Consider the following 6172-nt stretch of genomic DNA (forward strand, 5'->3'; position numbering starts at 1 on the left):
GAGATAATTGCCATTGTGCTTGATAATTGCCATTCTGAGTGGAATGAGATTAGACCTCAGTGTGGTTTTAATTTGTATTTCTCTATTTCCCAGTCCTCTTTTTAATATTTTATTTAGAGACAGGGTCTTGGTAAGTTGCTTGGAGCTTCTCTAAGTTGCTGAACCTGGATTTGAACTCATGATCCTCCTGCCTCAGCATCCTGAGCGATTTTAGGCATACACCACTATGCCAGGATTTGATGCCTTTTATTATTATTTTATTTATTAATTTTTCAATATTCTTTTAAAAAACTTTATGTGGTGCTGAGGATTGAACCTAGTGCCTCACACATGCTAGGCAAGTGCTCTACCACTGAGTCACAACCCCAGACCCTTCAATGCCTTTTAAAAATGAAAATGTGCATTTTCCACTTTGTGAATCTTTAGCTGATAGTGGTAGCAGATTGGCCAAAGCTTTAGTATTACTTGACTCTGTTTAGCTTTTTCCAAAAGGGAGACTTGGGTAAATTTTATAATAGTTTAACAGGTTATAATTAGTATGGGAGCAAGATCCAAATATTTGACAAGCAAAATCCCTCATAAAGATTAGCACTGTGGCAAAAAAAAGGAGCCCCTGCTGTTCATACCACCTCCAATTATCTTAAGAGCTGGGGGCTGTCAGTGCAATCTGGACTAATCTTTAGGTTAAAGTTTTCTACAGAAAAAGAAGTTTGGCTTTAGGATGTCTTGATCTCTGCTTCTCATTAGTGCAAAGATGGTGCTAGTTAATTATTTAGGGGACAAAAGCCTCATCTCAAAATAGGCAACACTTCAACATGTAACTCTTTGGCTTCTGGATCAATGGTGTAGTGATGGTGGGTGGTGCAGGATTTGATCACCTGGACTGTTCTGTTTCTCCTTCAGCTTTAGTTTCCCTTATGCAGCCATGATTAATATACACTTGCCAGAGGCAATCAAAGAAAGAAGAAATGCCTAATTTTCCCCACTCCTCCACATGGTATAAATTTAGCTGTGATACTTATCTTGGATATTCTCTGTCTTCTGGAATTGCTAAGTGTATTCAAAGAGAGAAGAAAAACAACTGAGTTGTAGTGACCCAAGTAATTTGATTATGTGGTATGCAAGGATTCCACTTCTGATCAGGAATCTTCAGTGGACAGCAATGAAATCTTGGTCATGGTTTTCATTTCTGGGACTCAGAATGTAAGTCAGCCACTAATGGATAATGAAGCTTATCAACAGAGATGAAGACTGAGAGCCAAATACGTTTATATCATATTGAATGGAGATGGAAGAAAAACTTGACCCATTGTAAACCTAAGGGTAATAATTGAAAGAGCCACTGTGGGAAAAAGCAAAGAGGACTCAGATGTATAAATGGGGTTTGTACAGAACAAGAAGCAAGTTGACATGTTTTAAAACTAACTTGAATCAACTAAAAGAACAAGGAAATGAATGCTAGCCTCTCAGAGGTAAAGCTCACCTGTGCTGTTGCATAAATAAGAAGCCCATTAAAATGTTTTTTATAGCCATGATGTGGCAAGTTATCAACGCCAGAACTGAGAGCTGAGGAAAGGGGAATCTTTGAGGAGGAGCACATTGCAAAGGATAATATGATTCTCACTGGCCCATAACAGAAGAGGCTCGAAAGGAACCATGTTGAGTCCTCAGGCTATTAACTCTTTTTTTTTTTTAATAAATTTTAGTTGTCAATGGACCTTTATTTTACTTATTTATATGTGGTGCTGAGAATTGAACCCAGTGCCTCACACATGCAAGCACTTTACCACTGAGCTACAACCCCAGCCCCAAGCTATTAACTCTTTTTTTTTTGGAGAGTTTCCTCCTACAGGGATAATTGCTCCCATGGTATTGACACTGGGTTTCTCAATAGAATCCTTTGGCAATTGTATACAAGTTGAAATATAAGAATCAAAAAAAAAAAAGAAATATAAGAATCAGAGTATTATTGGAAAGAAAGAAAAAATTTTCAATATACTGAGTGGTTATTGAATACACAGAAAGAAATTTGGGATTAAGGGTTAGTGATATCACCACTAGAAATGCTGAATTTAAAAGAAAACTGATATATTTCAGATGCCAATTTCTCAAAAGACCCAGCAATAAAATTATTTTCTCAGATAGGGCGAATACAAAATTAGAGTAGTACTGTTTACTTCTGGATAGGAGAATTCTCTAAATCCATGTTAATTTAAGTTTGCAGATAGAAGACTAACACTTGTTACAAAAATGGCAAACAGCAACAATGTAGGGTTTTTCTTTTATCTCTTCTATTTGTCTTCCTAATGTTTTTCCCTCAAATAAAAAAGATTCTCTGCCATTGTGTATAGTTGACCCAGTGCTGTGCGTCTGGAGCAGCGATGGTGAATACAGATATAAGAGCTGCCGGTCCTCTCTCCCACACCTGTGCAAACAAGTCTCCCTGATCCCAGCCTCTGTTGATCATAGATGCCAGGGAGGAGCCTCTGACTCTGAGCAGTATCTCCATCACAGAGATCTCGTGTGTGCCTGGACTCACTTGGCTACTTGCAAGTGCTTATTGACTTTAGCTTTGTACTGTAGCATAGTTGGCACTCCATGGTCACCTGAAGATACTCCTGAGGTACAGTAATTTTCAGAGTTCCAATTTTAAGATTTTGATTGTTTGGGGATAATTATTGGGGGAAGGAAATTTGTGGAAGTTACTCTAAGGCAGAACAGGGTTTAGCCTATGTTAACTTTGGCAAATATTACATGAGCTAAAATGAAGATGCCCCCTCTACTATTCCATGATGCTGGTATGTGTCATGAAGTTAGTAAAAACCATGAGTCTGTAAGTTCCAGTGGTTTCAGTCTTCATTATGCTAACCCACCAATTTCCCAGAGACCAGGAGTATTTACTATGAGTAAATAGAACTAGTTAAAGCTTTATCACCAGTGTTAAAATCTGTGATGTAATATATGTATACATTATGGCTACAAAACCATTCAGACCCACCTCTATGGCTCTTGAGTCCTAGTATCTTCATAATAAATTATTTATATAGGCTCGCTGTGCTTCTGATGAAGTCAAGAAAGTTGTTTACCCTAGAGGCAAGCCATGCATGGTTGCCTGTGGTCTCAATGTGGTCTAACGGCAGGTACAAAAGTACACTACTACTTCCATAAGTTTATGAGACAGCACAAGTCAGGCAAAGCAAATTTATTACTTACACAGTAAGAACACACAGTCAAGGATCCATGGAGGGCCATGAATCAGGAAATATGCACAGAGCTGATGGTGTCTTGTGTGTGTCTCACATTGTATTGCTCTGAGGGACTCTGAAAATGCTTTGTCCTTGATTTTATACCTTGGGTGCCACATGGTCACTGAGCTTAAGTGTTGCAGAATATCATGTTCTAGCAGGAATGCAAACATCGCTGGAGCTAATCCGGCCAGCCCTTCCTTTTCTCAGGATAATGCATTCTCAGTACAATATACAGTTATTCTGAGAACTACTTGTGTGAAAGGGAGAACTGGGTAGGCCAAGGTCACCATGGATCTGTCCTACAGGAGGGACATTTGTATTCTTCTGGGTGCTTCCAAAAGGGCAGAAGCAGCATGCTAGGAGAAGTGGCCCAGTACTTATGGGTCAAGGAAAGAGTTACAGGGGCTGGAGGTATGAGTGGTTGAGTGTATGCTTAGCACATGCAAGACCAGAGTTCAATCCACATCACCTCTCCATCATTTTTTTTTTTTTAAATGGCCACTCAGCATGAAGAAGCATCTGCTGAATCAAGGGGGTTGCAGGAGAGATGTCCTAATGATGGGCTTCTCTGAAAAGTCTACAAAGGTTTCCCTCAAACAGACTCATCCCTAATTTCAGCCAGATCCTAACTTCTGCTGCATTAATATCATTTCAGGCAAGGTATTTTTTTTTAATCCACTTTCCATGCTCTGCTCTGTCTCATCTCACATCTGGAAGTGCATCTGACTCAGGAGGGAGTAATTGATTCAGAAGCAGGAGACAGGAGGGAGGAAATCTCCAGAGGGAGAGTTCAAAGAACTTATTTGTACCTCTTTCCTCATTGTTGGCTTGGTCTTCAGCCAGCCTGAGCTAGGGATAAGGATAAAGTTTTTTGTTTTTTAATTTTACTTTTTTATTCTTTTTAGATATACATGACAGTAGAGATATTTTGACATGTTATACATATATGGAATATAACTTATTCTAATTAGGACCCCATTCTTGCAATGGTACATGATGTAGAGTTACACTGTGGTGTATTCATACATGAACATAGGAAAGTTATGTCCGATTAATGTCATATCTTTCCTATTCCCATTCTCCCTTCCTTAGGATAAAGTTTTTATGTTTAATCAAAGAAAGAGTTTTGAAAGTGATAATTTTGAAAATTAGTCTGTCTGAAATTGCCAACATATGTAGAACTGCAGGAAAAGCAAGGGACCTGTTTGTCCAGGGGCAAGAAAGTGTTACTCCCAACGAATACATTTTTTTTGTTGTTGTTGTGATTCTGGGGACTGAACCCAGGGCTTTGTGCATGCAAGGCAACCACTCTACCAACTGAGCTATATCCCCAGCCCCCAATGAATACATTTTAAAGGATGACAAAAGTTATATTTTGAATATAACACAAGTTGTGCTTGGTCAACATACTAGAAATAGTATCAAAAGGAAGAAAGTGATGGACTGTGGTGCTGAGGGTGGGGAGGGCAGTGTGAGGGAGGGATAAATTAGAAGCTATGTTTTTTTTTTTTTTTTGTGCCAGTGTAACTGAACACAATGACCTTACATCTTGGTGTGCAAAGCTGAAAAGAATAACCAGGAAATAGAAGAGTAGAGGGAGGTTTGTTTACTGCAGCAGGTAAGGAGAGCACTGGGGTTATTTCCAGAGCAGTGTTCCCCACATAAGAAAGGAAACATGGGGATTTTATTCAGGGAGCCTATACATATTCATATAGGAAAGCACATTAAGAACTGGGCACGTTTCTGAGCATGCACAATTTAAGGTATACATATGCTCAGGTTGAAGTCATAGTTCAAAAAGGAAAGATGATCAACATATTTCTGGATACACTTAGCTCAAGGTCCTACAGCACATGCTTAAAAAGGCAAGATGGCAGACACGAGTGCTTCTGGGCATGCTCAGTTCAGTTTTATAAAAAGCTGAGTTTACTCCAGGTTGCCCAAAGGAATGGATTCAAGTGTATCAGTGACCTTGACTGGTTCCTCCTAAGTTTTTCCAAAGAGTTTTAACTGGAACAAAAAGAATAGTTATTTACAGACATGGTAGTTTTCTCCCCATAAGTGTAGGAGTTTGCCCATACAGGTGCCTGCCTTGCTTAGCAGCTAACTAAAGGGCCTCTTGGGGTTGCCCTTGTCCTCCTGCTCCCTCTCCTGTGATCTGTGAGGTCCGCTAAGATGGAAGGCCTCCCTGTCCTGGGAAAGTTTGAGAGAAGCTTTTCTCATCTTGATTCTATCCTAATATGCTGTTGAAACGGTAAAATGTCAAGGGCTAATGCTCAGGTGTGGCCACAGGTGGAGGAATTCATTAGCCTTTATATGCATAGTATGGTTGATCCAGCCCAGCTCACAAAGGTTCATCCTGAGTATCTGGGAATAAAATCTTGTTCAGTTTATTAAAATATTATTTATGTGCTTAAATTATCCCTTCTTTCTTGAAAAGTGGTGGCACTAAATGACAATGGAAATATGGAATGCTGGGTTCCGATGAACCCTCAATTTACCTTTACTTCAGAGATGACTAACAGTTTTTTTAGAGAGAAGGTATAACTCTTATACCATGTTTATTTTTTAGAAAACAAGATAATATTTATAAATCATTGCATAGGATTTGTCTGTCATAAAGATTTAGAATGCTTGCTCTTGTGTCTGACATACTCCCCCTTCCCCCCAATTTTTATGTTACGTATCTGAACCTTTTTTTTTAATTTTTTATTGTTGGTTGTTCAAAACATTACATAGTTCTTGATATATCATATTTCACACTTTGATTCAAGTGGGTTATTAACTCCCATTTTTACCCCGTATACAGATTGCAGAATCACATCAGTTACACACCCATTGATTTACATGTTGCCATACTAGTGTCTGTTGTATTCTGCTGCCTTTCCTATCCTCTACTATCCCCCCTCCCCTCCCCTCCCCTC

Source organism: Marmota marmota, unplaced genomic scaffold (genome assembly GCF_001458135.2).
Source record: "Marmota marmota marmota unplaced genomic scaffold, marMar, whole genome shotgun sequence".
Lineage (NCBI taxonomy): Eukaryota > Metazoa > Chordata > Mammalia > Rodentia > Sciuridae > Marmota > Marmota marmota.